Source organism: Chiloscyllium punctatum, chromosome 30 (genome assembly GCF_047496795.1).
Source record: "Chiloscyllium punctatum isolate Juve2018m chromosome 30, sChiPun1.3, whole genome shotgun sequence".
Taxonomy (NCBI): Eukaryota; Metazoa; Chordata; class Chondrichthyes; order Orectolobiformes; family Hemiscylliidae; genus Chiloscyllium; species Chiloscyllium punctatum.
The window spans coordinates 76,200,959-76,216,850 of NC_092768.1; positions in this window are offsets into that span (position 1 = coordinate 76,200,959).

Genomic DNA, 15,892 nt, shown 5'->3' on the forward strand with positions numbered 1-15,892 from the left:
GGAGTGGCGGGATGCTCACTGAATGATTACTGATGATCAACAGCCACATTATTGTGGATCCTACCGACCACCCCCACACGCCCCCTCCCCCCAAATTGCAGCTTCATATCCTCCCCCACTGTTGGGAAACTCAATATGCAGAATTTGACATGAAAGTCAGACCTGGTACCTGGTGACTCCATCTCGCTGCTCGCTCCTGCAGACTTCGATCCTGGACACCAGCTTCTCGGGAACACTGCATGAACAGAAGCTGCATGTACTCCACACCCACCAATGCTGAAATCTGACACATGCCAGCCTCAGTATGCCATCCCAGCACATCTCCGACCCACTGACTGTATGCTTCTTTACTTCAATGCTGCAGCTCAGGGTGCACTGACAACTCTCATTGCAATGCTGCTGCAAAGACACTGTGCTTAGGGACACACACCCAGCTCATGGCCTGTCCCTCTGGGCTGATCACTCCGTGTTTGTACACAGTCAATGCTGCTGCAAGGACACTGTGCTCCGGAATATTCACCCAGATCATAGATTGGCCATCTGGACTGCTCATTCTGTTTCTAAACACACTCGCTTTGAGCGAACTTGAAAGCTCACAGAATTATTGCCTTGTCTTAACCTGCCCTCAATAGTGTTTCCCCTCAACTAGAGCTACCAAGCTCACTCGCCTGCTGTATTGCCTTGGTGTTTAGCGCAGACACAAACCCAGAACGCTTAATATCATTGTCCACAGTCAGTCACGGTGCCCAGCACACTGAGTCTAGGAGAGTCTCAGATCCCAGTCCGGGAGCTTGAACACGGTCAGTCTGCCTCTCGTGGTTTTTAGGGTCAGGATCCTTCCTCTGTGAGGGGGTGAGGAGTTGAATGTTGGGCTGTCTCATACCTCTCTGTCTGCTCTATTGTGGGATAGTTCCTCCTGGAATGAGAGAATTATCAAGAGGTATACGGGAGGTGGAAGTGGTTGGTACAGCTGTTAGTGCTGGGACAGCTGAGGGAAAGGTGGCGAGTTGTCATGAGTGAGTGTGTGGGCAGCAGAGACACCAGGCAGACCTGGCGAGCGGGACAGAGAAGAGGTTAGAGAGAAACAGAGAGAAGGTGCTGCATTCAGTGAGAGTCAGAGAACATGAGTCTTGGTTGGAGGTGGGTGCAGTAACAGCGAGAGAGAGAGAGAGGGCAAGGTCACAAAGTGCAGATGTTGGCACTTACCCTGGTCACTGACGTCCTTCCTACACAGTTGGGCATTCACCCAGAAGGCTGGCATCTCACTGGCCCACGGGTCAATCACAGACAAGCTAGCAGGTCTGGTGTCATGGCTTCCCCTGCCAGTCAAAGAGTCATAGAGATGTTCAGCATGGAAACAGACCCTTCGTTCCAACCCGTCCAAGCCGACCAGATATCCCGATTCAATCCAGTCCCACCTGCCAGCACCCGGCTCATATCCCTCCAAACCCTTCCTATTCATATACCCATCGAAATGCCTCTTAAATGTTGCAATTGCACCAGCATCCACCACTTCTTCTTGAAGCTCATTCCGTACACACATCCTCCTATGCGTGAAAAAGTTGCCCCTTAGGTCTTTTTTATATCTTTCCCCTCTCACCCTAAACCTATGCCCTCTAGTTCTGGACGTACCCACCCCAGGGAAAAAACTTTGTCTATTTATCCTGAAGGAAGATAATGTCCCTGTCCTGCACCATGCCATCCACCAGAACCTCAGTGGCTCAGCCACATAGTGGGGCCCTCAGTTTACACCTTTTCCAAATGCCGCCGTCATGTCCAGAGCAATTTCAGATTGCCAATCCAAGAGCGCAATGACTTATTTAAAATTGGCATCTGTAGCAGGGTATCCGGTGCAATCTGGAATATGTGGGCAGTGGGTACATATGACAAAGCAGAAAATAATAATTGGGCTCGTATCAGATGAAAGAAGGGACATTGAGGCAGGGCAGGTAGTTAATGAGCCAGATTGAGGATGTTATCATGACAACATTCACTGAGACTTGTGGAGACAAACCTTCCATGAAAATGACAGAAATGAGATTGGCCAAGTCAAAAGTTTCAGGCCCTTGTCTTGTGCAGATTTTGTCGTGCAAACTATTGTAAGTTATATACTTAAAGAGAGTGAGGGCCTACAAAGGAGATTCACATCATTAAAAGAAGCTAGGTCGAAAAATCCCCGGCCATGTTTGCTCATTGTTCATCTTTTTCGGTTCCTCTCTGAATAGAGGCAAAGTGTCAGAGACCTGCTGATATTGTAGCTTAGTTTAGTATGAAGCAAGGGGCTGACTGAGTACTTACATATGGGAATTCTGCGAGGCAGGAAGAATGGACCCTTCGAAAGTCCCAAAGGAATCCAGGACTGTCAGCCTGAATTGCTGCAGGGAAAGCTGTATGTAATTAATCTGGCTATTTGGTTTTCATGCAGAGACTCGTACAGTTGATGTGAATTACTTGATTTAATGAGCGAACAAATAGCAGTCTGCTTAAAAATGGAAGCTATGAGCTCCAGTTGAATGCACCAGCAACCTGGAGAAGTCGAAGTCAAGTCATTTAGGGACAGCAATCAATGGAAAGAATACACAATAAATGAACGTACTGTTAGTGTGGACAGATCCTAGTATAAATACCTCCCTATTTCTCCTTTTTTTAAGCTTTGACAAAGGGTCAGTTAGACTCGAAATGTCAGCTATTGTCTCTCCTTATAGATGCTGCCATACCTGTGAGATTTTCCAACATTTTCTCTTTTGGCTTCAGATTCCAGCATCCGCAGTAATTTGCTTTTACCCTGAAGATAGCCGGCATCGTCAATTATCTAGATAAGGCAGCAAATGGCATCATTTCCTCTCTCAGTTCAAGTGCAGAATGTAAGAGCAGGAAGCTTATACAAGAACTGTATAAATAACCAGATCAATCACAGCCTGTGTGCTGCATGTGGTTCTGGTCACTATATCACATGGAAGGATGGAATTAGAATGGAGAGTGTACAGGAAGAATATGAAGATTGCAGATGCTGGAAATTAGAGTCAAAGAGTGTGGTGTGAGAAAAGCACAGCAGGTCAGGTAGCATCAGAGTGCCAGAGAAATGATGTTTCGAGCATGTTTCACTCTTGGAGGTGGTACAGAAGAGATTTGTTATCCTGAGAAACTGATAATGCAGTTATGAGGAAAGGTTGAAGTGGAGGATACTGAGAGGAGATTCGATTAGCCTGCACGTGTTGTCAAGGGCCTGGATAGAGAGGGAGATACTGTCTTCTTCTTATTGGAGACCTCAGTTACCAGCAGAAAATATTTAATTTAATTGGTTAAAATATTAGAAAAGTGGTGAGGAAAGTTGTTATTTCACCCGGAGTAAGGAAGGGATCTGGGAGTCATGCATGGAAGCGGAGTCGAGGGAGAAACTCTGGAAAATTTTAAAAATGTGCCTTGGTCTGAACCTGAAGTCCTACAGTCTCTGTGGAATCACAACAATGTTTTTTTTTATTTTGGAAAGGATGAAGCTGGGTTCCACCTTCTTTTTAGTCAGTGCAGACAATTTCGAGAGTAATCTGTGTTGTAGAAATTTCTGATATTTAGACAATATCTAGAGAATCAATACAAAGGGATTGGGGAGAGGACAGAGATGAGTAGTGTGTAAATTGATTAGCATCACAAAAGTACTGATTCCAGCCTTTATATACAATGCTACTTCACTGTCGTGGCACTTTTCTCCTTCTTGTATAAAAGCTGAAAACCTTTGAGTGTAATGGCTGGAGGGGGTTATGGAGATCATGAGATCGATCAGGGCGGGAAGGAGTTAGTGACATTGATAGACTGATGATTGTGTCTGCTGGAGGAGATTGTAAAGATCGGGAGCTTTCTATGTATCAGAGTAATTACAGACAAAGCTGTAAGTCCTTGAGAATTATTACATAGAGAGGCAGTATTTAGAGGAGATTGGAGAGAAAGGAGGTTTATAAAATGGCCTGTATGAGTAACAGAGATAAGTAGGGGTACTTTGACTGATGGATGTTTCAGAGGTAAAAACGGATCGCACAGGATCAATGAGGTTATGGAGACACAGTATTATTAGAGTTGGAGAAGTCTTGAGACATCGACCAATCCCCACAGAAATCTTAAGGCAAGAAGGGTGTCATTTGAACCATGATGTTTGCACCAGCTCTTCATCTGAGTTGATTCCAGAGTAGTGACCTTTTGCTTTCTCCCGTACCATTACACATTTATAAAGGTCTGTGAGAAGATTTGTAGCTTGGGTGCTCGCTGCTGTGGTTCTGTTCGCCGAGCTGGAAATTTGTGTTGCAGACGTTTCATCCCCGTCTAGGTGACATCCTCAGTGCTTGGGAGCCTCCTGTGAAGCGCTTCTGTGATGTTTCCTCTGGCATTAATAGTGGTTTGTCTCTGCCGCTTCCAGTTGTCAGTTCCAGCTGTCCGCTGCAGTGGTCAGTATATTGGGTCCAGGTCGATGTGTTTGTTGATAGAATCTGTGGATGAGTGCCATGCCTCTAGGAATTTCCTGGCTGTTCTCTGTTTGGCTTGTCCTATAATAGTGGTGTTGTCCCAGTCGAAATCATGTTGATTGTCATCTGCTTGTGTGGCTACTAAGGATAGCTGGTCGTGTCGTTTCGTGGCGAGTTGGTGTTCATGGATGCGGATCGTTAGCTGTCTTCCTGTTTGTCCTATGTAGTGTTTTGTGCAGTCCTTGCATGGGATTTTGTACACTACGTTGGTTTTGCTCATGCTGGGTATCGGGTCCTTCGTTCTGGTGAGTTGTTGTCTGAGAGTGGCTGTTGGTTTGTGTGCTGTTATGAGTCCTAGTGGTCGTAGTAGTCTGGCTGTCAGTTCAGAAATGTTCTTGATGTATGGTAACGTGGCTAGTCCTTTGGGTTGTGGCATGTCCTCATTCTGTTGTCTTTCCCTTTGGCATCTGTTGATGAAATTGCACAGTATCCGTTTTTGGCGAATACATTGTAGAGGTGTTCATCTTCCTCCTTTTGCAGTTCTGGTGTGCTGCAGTGTGTTGTGGCCCTTTTCAACCGTGTCTTGATGCAACTTCTTTTGTGTGTGTTGGGGTGGTTGCTTTCGTAGTTCAGGACTTGGTCTGTGTGTGTGGTTTTCCTGTACACCTTTGTGGTGAATTCTCCGTTCAGTGTTCTGCCACACACGCGGATGACAAGCAACATGAGTTCGACTGGTACAACAATACTATCATAGGACAAGCCAAACAAAGAACAGCCAGGGAATTCCTAGAGTCATGGCACTCATCCACAGATTCTATCAACAAACACATCGACCTGGACCTAAGAGACCGGCCACTGCAGCGGACAGCTGGAACTTACAACCGGAAGCGGCAGAGATAAACCACTACAAATGCCGGAGGAAAGATCACAGAACCGCTTCACAGGAGGCTCCCAAGTACTGAGGATGTCACCTCGACAGTGGACGAAATGTCTGCAACACAAATTCCCAGCTCGGCAAACAGAACCACAACAATTACACATTTCATTTAGTCGCAATAATCATCCAATCCCCTCTTGAAAAATTCCATTGAACATCCGTTTACAACACTTCCAAGTGTATCCTAAATACTCGCCAAGTTTAAAGGTTCTTACTTCTATCATAGTTCCCCTATTGTACATAACCTGAAATCTGTGTCCTCTCGTTTTGTGAGTGGGTACCATTTTATCCAATCTAATCTATTCAGTCTGCCTATGAGTTTGAAAAACTTCATCCGATCTCCTCTTAGCCACCTTCACTTCATTGAGAACAGTTCCAACAGTCTGACTTCATAACTGATCTTACTCATTCCTGGAAATATTCTTTTAGATCAGTTCTTTCTCCTTTCCAATGGGTTTATATCCTTCCGATCATGGGACACAGTTGAAGTCGAATGTGTTTGATGCAAGTTCAACATCACCCCTTTACTCTTGAACTGTCAGTATTTATAAAGACAGGAATACTGTATGCTTTGCCAATGTTTAATGTCCTACAAACTTCAATGATCTTTGCACATCATGTGCTTCTGTTTTCCTGCCTATTTTATATGGTCTTTTAATTTTCTTGATAGAAAGTAGCATTTTCTCATGTTCCAATGTGCCAAACTTCATCAATCACCTCTCTACTGTTTCTAAGAAGTTGGCAATGTATGTTTAGAGTTCGACAACGTTTTCCTCACAGTTTACATTTTTTAAGTGCTGTGGATGAAAGGTCATTGAGTAGATTTAAAACAAAGATAGAAAAATTCTTGATAGCCCGGAATTAAAGGGGGGAAGAAGGAAAATGGGCTTGAAAAACCGATCAGTCAACATTGAATGGTGGAGCAGACTCGATGGACACAGTGAGATTCTTGACCCCACTATCCTGGAATTACATTGACAGTCACAGAAACACTGACACCTTCTTCAATTTCCTGACTCCCCTGTGACTATTGCTCCTTCTTTCTTCTCCCTCCCTTCCTGTACAGTCAGGCTGCTTGTGGTACCACAAACATGGCTCTGGCTGCCCTCCCCTGAGCAGACAGTACCTTCATCAGCTTCCAAACTGGGAAACTGAATTGGGAGGGAGTCTCACCTCCCCTCCCCTCCAGGGTAATCCTGTATTCCCTGGCTGTAGCTCTTGACTGATCACCCATTCCCTTCCTTTTTACAGGCCGTTATGACAGCAGTGTGATCCCCTCCATGAATTTGTTGTCCACCTAACTCTCATCATAGATGTCTCACATAATCTCCAGGCATTAGCTGCATGACTTGGTGTTCGTCTCGAACATCAGCAGTGGCTATGACTTCCCAATGTAAAAGAAAACGTTTTCCATTGAACCAACCTGCACTACCACAACATAAGCTGAAACGTGTTTAGTCTTACTCAATGAATTACGTTGTATAAAGTTAATATCAGAGGCACACGTTCAACATTCCTTCGCTTATCGACCTGTAGGTGACTGAGATTCTTTGTTGTACTGATTCAGACTTTCACTTATTACTGACATATCAGCCTTCAGCCCAACTTCCAAGAAAGAAAATGTCAATTTGCAGCAATTTACAGCAAGTAACGGTTTATTAACAGCGAATGAACTTACATTTTCTTCTGTGAAGACGATTGTGTGACTTTCAAAATCAATTCAGGGGGTCACAGCCGCAGAAAGGCGTGTCTCTGTGACTCCCAGGTACATATAATCCTCCAACTCCACTCTGCTCCCTCACAGGGTCACCGTCTCTGTGACTCCCAGGGATGTGTAATCCTCCAGCTCCCACTCCACTCTGCTCCCTCACAGGGTCACCGTCTCTGTGACTCCCAGGTATGTGTAATCCTCCAGCTCCAACTCCACTCTGCTCCCTCACAGGGTCACCGTCTCTGTGACTCCCAGGTATGTGTAATCCTCCAGCTCCCACTCCACTCTGCTCCCTCACAGGGTCACCGTCTCTGTGACTCCCATGTACGTGTAATCCTCCAGCTCCCACTCCACTCTGCTCCCTCACAGGGTCACCATCTCTGTGACTCCCAGGTATGTGTAATCCTCCAGCTCCCACTCCACTCTGCTCCCTCACAGGGTCACCGACTCTGTGACTCCCAGGTACGTGTAATCCTCCAGCTCCCACTCCACTCTGCTCCCTCACAGGGTCACCATCTCTGTGACTCCCAGGTACGTGTAATCCTCCAGCTCCCACTCCACTCTGCTCCCTCACAGGGTCACCATCTCTGTGACTCCCAGGTATGTGTAATCCTCCAGCTCCCACTCCACTCTGCTCCCTCACAGGGTCACCGACTCTGTGACTCCCAGGTACGTGTAATCCTCCAGCTCCCACTCCACTCTGCTCCCTCACAGGGTCACCGACTCTGTGACTCCCAGGTATGTGTAATCCTCCAGCTCCCACTCCACTCTGCTCCCTCACAGGGTCACCGTCTCTGTGACTCCCAGGGCCTTGTCCTCCTCCAGCTCCCACTCCACTCTGCTCCCTCACAGGGTCACCGACTCTGTGACTCCCATGCACAATTAGGCCTCGATCCTCAACGCGGATTTATATCCTCCCACTTTAGTGCCTTAAACTCCCAGGTGTGATTTGGCCTCATGCTCCTGCTCCAAGTTGGTCCCTCACATGATCACTCCTTCTGTGACTCAGTGCTAGTTTCGAGCCTCCTCCTCTGCTGTTTCTCCAACTCCAAGTCCCAGTCGGCCTCGATCCTCACTGCTGATTTATATTCTCTCACTCTGTGCTGCTCTCTCTCAGGTTCTCTGCCTTTGTGACTCCCAAGTAATTGTATTCCTCAAGCCTGAGCTGAGATTTATAATATCCCATTCTGCACTGCCCCCTCACAGGATCACCGCTGTGCCTGGAAGATAGTGAAAAAGAGGAGGATTAGACGGGGAAGAGGATGTTACAGTGATTGAGCGAGCTGTCGGAGATGGAACAGGTTATCTGGGGAGGTAGGCAGATCTGCAGTGCCGAAAGCAGGTTTCTGAAAGATACAGGGAGAGTTGAAGACACTGAATAAGGCAAAGGAAATAGAGAGGCGATGGCTTATTGGTAACGGAGCCTTGTCTCGTCTAAACGGCTTTTTCTGAGCTGCTTACAGAGACAGAAAGACTTCAACCTCCAATAAGCTTGCACATTCTGTTGCAGCTTTATAGCTTCCACTGTGCTTTCTGTTACCGCTCCAACAAAACTCCCAGGCTTATTCTGTTTTCCTACATCTGCACTTTTATCCCCCCGGACCTAAGTTATTGCAAAGAAAGCACCGGAGCTTTTCTAACTTCTTTATCCTCTTCATGGGTTTCCTTTTTTCCTGTGGTAAATTGTTCTTAATATCTTCACTGTGATCTACCTTTCCCTTTCCACGTGAGGATTTCTCTTTGGCCTAATTTCTATCCCTCATGGACTGACATTGATTCTGGAAGCCACACCGTGTTGTATGGATCAATTCATAATCATCAACCACTTCAGCTGTTTTACCTTTCTGCTCTTCCAAATGAGTTTGCACTATATCATGCAAGCATTTTTGAACCCCTCCAAGTTAATTGTCTCTCACCGAGCATCGTAGATTTTCTTGATTTTTAAGCTCTTATCCATCTATCAAAATTACTTGCTTGATCCTTTCAAATTCAAAATAGGTTTGACCAGGTTCCCTCCTTAGATTCCTGAAACATTCTGATTAAAAGGCTTCTGCTAAACAGGTTATGAGTTAAGAAGTGCAGAAGGAGGGGAGAAAATCCAATTTCAACATTGACACTGACTCAACCTACCCCAGACTGAACCTATCTGACCAACTAGAGAGGTGGCCACGTCCTCCTGATCATACACGTTTCTTTTTAAAGACTTGAAAGTTGTCTGCCTGCAGCATTATTGTTATGTATAAACAAAAGGACACCAATAAACCTTTAAGAATTCAGACATATTGGTCATTTAGAACCTCTCTAGGAAAAATCACGAACAACATAACATTGTAAAGGGACCGGCTTTGTGACAACATGCCACCTTTCGCTTTGGACTGAATTCAATAAATGTAAGTCTCACTGTATTGAAGCCATAAAAGTGAATTAAGGTGTTTGTGAATTTATACAAAAAAATGCTGAAGTGCATTGTGTGTTGAAGATACAAAATTGCCTTATTCGAACAATTAGAGGAATGCCTAGGCAAATCGACACTTCCTGTGCATGGTCAGAGCAAATATGCCCCCTGAAAATCTACTGGTTGCTGCTTGTTCGAGTGAAGGGGAGCACGCTAACACTATATAGATTATGTGTTTGGGGGTGGTGGTAGGAGGTTCAGGCGGTTACAGCATTGCAAATGGACAACGTAGCAGAAACAGTTAGCCTGAGATAAGAAAACATCCATCATTCTCCCTCACAACTAACTTCACTCGAGCGATTGGTAATGGGAGATGTGACCAATAGCCAGCGATGCCAGCATTCAACCGAGTCCAGTTATTATTGTGATCTGAAGATACCACACTGACAGGAGTTAACTGATCTGTTTGTTCAGTGACTGTGATTGATGACAGACTCCATGGATTCCAAATGTGTCACTGGATGGTTTCCCTCTTCTATTTTTAAGGGGCCTATTACAGCACTTTATCCCATAGTAGCAGCAGATGCATCACCTCTAACACTAACAGGGATCCGCAGTTGCAGAGAGGGGAAGTGGATAGATAAACATCTGAGAATAGTTTAGAATTTTCCAGTAATGGATCAGAATCTGAGAATATTAGACTGGAATACTGCAACAATGGACAGGAGTTTATCCTTGGGTCTTTTCTATCTTTCGTGGTATTTGTCAACATTACAAAATCGGATCGAAGCCGTACTGATGATTATCCAGGCGGGTTACTATCCCATGCTCGCAATTATTGGTGTTCCTGGTAAGTCTTTCCATCTCTATCTATTTATTAATCCCATAAACCATGCTGAAATTCATTACTATTTCTGTTAGCTTTATTTGCAAAGACGGAAACTATTGTCTTCAGTTTCAAATACAAATTGCACTCATTACTATAAACGTCTGAACCACCCAACACCCCAGTCCGCACAAACATCTGAGAACTAGACTGTACACCATCACAAATTACCTTTTGCCTTGAATTGATTTATTTCTCGGTATTATCCCAATCATTAAACATACCCACTACCAGGTCCGTAATATTCCCAGTCCCCAACTTGACGTCAGTGCGGGTCCCAAATAAATAATTATCTATGCCTTGGTACAATTCAGACTTTATGCATCGTGTTCTCTTCTAAGCATTCTGTCGGTTACAAATATGGCCATCAGAACCTTTTTCTTGTCTCTAAAGTAAATTCATGAGAGGGACAGTGTGTCAGAGAAGGAATGCCGCTGGACATGTAATTCAGAGGCCCAGATTACTACACTAAAGACACTGTTTCAAATCCTACCTCAGATTACGTCAGAACTTAAATTCAAATGACAGGAATTGGAAATAAGATCTAATGTCACTATTATCAACAATAACAGCACCAGTTTTTTTTCAATAAGTTTATCTATTTCATTGAGGGTCTTTGGTAAAGAAACCGAGCATTATTACCTGGTCTGGCTGAAGACTGATATCAGCCCCACAGCAATGAGCTTGGCTGTTTACTGCCTGAAGTAATGACCTCACAGTAACGGACATTTAGAGAGGTCAACAAATGCTGACCTTACCAGCGATGCAGACATGCCATCTCATAACAATATTGAAATTTAAACAAAACAAAGAATGCTGCAAGATATCAGAAACAAAAATAAATCGAGAAACTGCTGCAGAAACTGAGCAGACTTGGCACCCTTGGGTCGAGGGAAAAATAGAATTGACATTTCGAGTCCACTGTCCATCCAACATAACTGAACACAGCTTAAAAATATTGTGATCGATGTTGGTGACAGCGATGTCTGTTATGAAGGGGAGAAGGAGGGAGTTGAATAGTTAGAGAAAGAGAGAGTTAAAAGAACATCTGTGGTAAAGGGGAGAAGGGATGACTTGAGTAGATAAAGACAGGGAGAGAGAACAAGAAGCAAACAAAGGAATTGTTAATGATCAGCTGGAAAGAAAATAAAAATGAGATTAATCTTATTTATTTTTTTTCCATTCTGAAATTACTGAAAATCATGCCATGTCGAGTATACACCAAAGTCACTGTTTAAAGTGAGTTATGTCCCTTTGTCTCTCTTCCCTGAGTGCATTCGTTATCTCCCCTTATTCATTAGTGGGATGCTGGGCCAGTATTTATTTCCCTTTCCTCATTATCAATGAGAAGGTGTTGATGAGCTGCCTTTCTGACCCACTGCAGTCCTTGGCTGTAAATAGTCAGTGCTTAGGTTCATGTGGTTTCATTTCTTTGAGACTTTGTAGTGAGTGTTATAGATGAGTGGCTGGCGTTTCCATTTCAAAGGGCAATCGAGAGTCAAATGCATTGCTGGAGTCACATGTAAACCCGAACAGCTGAAGGTGGTAAATTTCATTCCCTGAAGGATATTAGAGTGCTAGATAGGATTTTATGGCAATTGACAATGGTTTCATAGCTTCATTTGATTTTATTGGATTCAAGTTTTACCACTTGCCGTCGTGGGATTCGATTCTGGGGTGGGGATCAGCACATGGGTCCCTGGATTAATAATACCTCAAGGACGTCACCTTCCCAGCATCTTCAACCATCACCATTAGCAATATTAATGTTGATGTTGGTGTGGCTATGATTGAAACACAGCTGTTCGCGAGGCTAAGGAATGGTTTTGCAAAACATATTTTCCTTCTTAATTTTCTCTTTATTTGAAGATTAGAGGATCGGAAATGCCCTTGGCGAAAATGAGCGCGGTGTCTTTGATCATGAGTCACTAACAGAATTCATACCAGGCATCAAGTAATCAACATAGTAAATTGTATACTGTTCTTCTTTGCAAAATGATTCACGTATAGGAGTGACGACACCTTCCTGCTGTCGTAGAGTGTTGTTCGGAAAGTAATTGGGGCACTATGTACAGATTATTTTTCCTTTATTAGGAATGATCACTTTACTACAGAGAGACAGTGTAAAGGAGTTTCACTGGACTAATTCCTGTGGTGATGGTATTTCGAAGAGACCGTGAAAGAAATAAACTGTATCACTACAAAACAAATTGTATTAAAACTTGAGGGTTATGGATCAACACTCATTATTTTCAAAACGGAACATTGACAGCGTTATCTAAAACATCTGCGATACATGCTTTCACAATTGGGCAAATATATAGAAAGGAAACGATTTGAAGGACAGGGGAAAAGTGTAGGCAAACGGGGTTAGCAAAAATGGACATTTTGGTCAGCATTGACCAATTTGGGCTGAATGGCCTGTCTCCGCTCTGTCGGACTTTATGATACTATACTTACCTGAGTGGGGCCTCATGTTCGTGAAGTGACAGCTCCAGGTTCTGAATGAACTCTCTCTACCTCAATGTGCAGCTGGTGTGTGACCCTGTACTGAACGTCACGTTGCTCACAAATCTGTAAGTAGCCACACTCTGATAGTGTTCGCCATTAACACTAGCTTCTGACCTCCATACAGAACACTAGCTTGTCTTCTCAGCGATTGGAGATGCCTCCTTGAGACTTGACACAAACCATCCGCTGTCCCTCCTCACTGTCAGTAAACATGGTATCGTTAATGTAAGACGTGTGTACCATTAGCAATGGAGCCAAGAGGAACAAAATGGAACAGCCTGTCTATGCAGACTATGCTTCATTGAATTGTCATGTTGGAGCATCAATGGCACCCTCCTTTCCGTTACAGTCTGGAGGGGCTGAATGCCCTCTTCTCTTCATGCATTAGTGTTTCGAGGGGCGGAATGTCCTCCTCCTGGTTTCAGTGAAAAGTTTCATGGACACTATTGGGCAACCCTTGGTTCAAGCTTACCAGTGTGATGTACTGTCTAGACTCCTTATCTTCCTCGGTAATAGTAGACAGGCAGGGGGCAGGAAGAACACAGCAAGTCACACAACATTTGAGTTCTCCAATTTCAGGTAAACTTTCTTCTAATCCACCAACTCCCTTCCCAGCCTCTCCCCTCCCTTCCTTTCCACTGATCAAACCTTTTCCCGGCTACCACCCAGATTCAGTCCTCTCATAGTCCAACCGAGTGGTACCCCTTTACCTGTATCCACCTATCCCCACCTCACCACCGTGCCTCCTCTTTTCTTGCCCCGCCTCTTTATCTTTAGCTCCCTTATATGCCCGCAGTAATGAAGAAGTGTTATACCCAAGGTGTTGCTTATCCACCTGCTGATGCTGCCTGGCTTGTTGTAATCTTCAGCCTCCTGCATGTCTATTTTGGATTCCAACATGTGTAGATTGTTTTTTTTTTCAAAATCTCTTCCTGTGTAGTCGGCTGGAGAAAACGAATGAGCTGTGCTTCTTCTTACCAATAGTTTTGATGCGTTGAATGGATTTCTGACATTCCTGTGAAACCAGCTTGAGATGCTGCATGAGCTTCCTTTTTTTAACCATGGAAATGTGTAGGTTCTGATCGCACTATTACATGAATGTTACTGACACTTTAACAACACAAGTTTGAATGCTGTCTGTTATTGATACTTTAGCACCTGTGGAGGAGAGCAATGTTCAGAACATTGTGTGATCTTCACTGAACATCCCCACTTTTGATCGTATGGTAGAGGGAAAGACATTGATGAATCAGCTAGAGTTGTTTGTGCCGAGAAACATTCCCTGAGGATCGCCTACAGAGATATCCAGGGACTGAGAGGATTGATCATCACCAGCCACATTGTGTTCTCAATGACCCAAACAGTGGGCATTTCAATCTTGTTCAGATTCCTTGACACCTTGTTCAGTCAAATCCTGCCGCGATGTGAGGGCCAATCACTCTGACATTGTTTTCATATCTTTTGCTCATGTCAATGGGCCAAGGCATATGTGTGGGGAGTGTTTCCTTCTCTCAGAGGATAGTGACTGTTGGGGCCTCTCTATTCCAGACAGCTACGTCATTGAAAGGTTGGGGGCGTGGGGTGGTGTTAATGGATTTTGACACGTTAGGGAGTTGAGGGCTACAAAGAAGTGGACATGAAAGAGAAATTCTGGCCAAGAACAAATCAGCCATGACCTTACTGAATTGAAGGGCAGGCCTGAGGAGTTATGTAGCCCGGTATTATTCCAGTAAACCCCATTGTCCACTCACTTTGTGGCCTCTTCCATTTCCTGTATTACTGACTTGAAGTAGCTGCAAAGACTGATACTGTTACTGCATGATCTAAACTGGGTCTAGTTTTATCGACTTGAGGGACTGATTAGTCTCCTCCTGTTACTGTATATCAGGCTCCATGGGCTGAAAAGGTTCATCTTGTTCTGGTGTAAATCCATATAGTACAGATCTACCACCATTGGAGAAAGTGAGCACTGCAGATGCTGGAGATTAGAGTCGAAAGGTGTGACACTGGAAAAGCACGGCAGGTCATGCAGCATCCGAGAAGCAGGAGAATCGATGTTTTGGCCATTCCTGAAATGGGCTTATGCTAGAAACGTCTATTCTCCTGCCCCTCCGATGCTGCCTGACCTGCTGTCTGTTGCCAGTACTACACGTTTCGACGTCTATCGGCCCACCCTAGTCAAACTTCCTGATCACACTATCAAAGAACTTTAAACAAATTCATCAGGCGTGAACTTCCACTCATGCTTACTATTCGTAATCAAACCCTGTTTTCCAAATGTATGTTATCCCTCTGAATCTTCTCAAGTAATTTACCTTCCACAGATGTTAAACCTACTGGTCTATAGTTCCCTGACTTTATTTTTCAGTCCTTCTTGAATAAGGGTACAACATTTGCAATCCCCCAGTCTTTCGGGATCTCATTTTTGGTAAATGATGATCAAAATTATCAGCCAGGACCACCATTGCTCCTCTAGCTACTTGCAGTGTTCTTGAATATATCTGGTAAGGACAATGAGATTTATCCAACTTCAAACATTCCAATACACCCTGTACCTCCTCTACTGTAATATAGACTGTCCCTAAGATATCATACTCAACTTTCCCCAATTCCCAAGTGTTCGTGTCTTTCTCCACGTTAAACACAGAGGAGAAATATATTTTGAAGGCATCACCCATCTCTTATGGTTACACATATACGTGCTCACTTCGGTCTTTGAGTGGTCCTATTCTCTCAATAGTTAATGCTTTTCCTTTAATAGACTTAAAGTACCTCTTTGAATTCACCCTAAACTTCTCAGCCAAGGCTATCTCATAGCCCTTTATTGCTGCCCTGATTTCCGGCTTCAGTAAAGTCCTGTATCCCTTACATGCATCCAGGAGTTCCATTGATCCCACCTGCCTGGACTTGAGCGACACTTCCACATTATTTTTCAGGTCAAAGCCTCAATAATTCTTGTCATTCAGGGTTCCCCATTCCTGTCAACTTTCCTTTCACG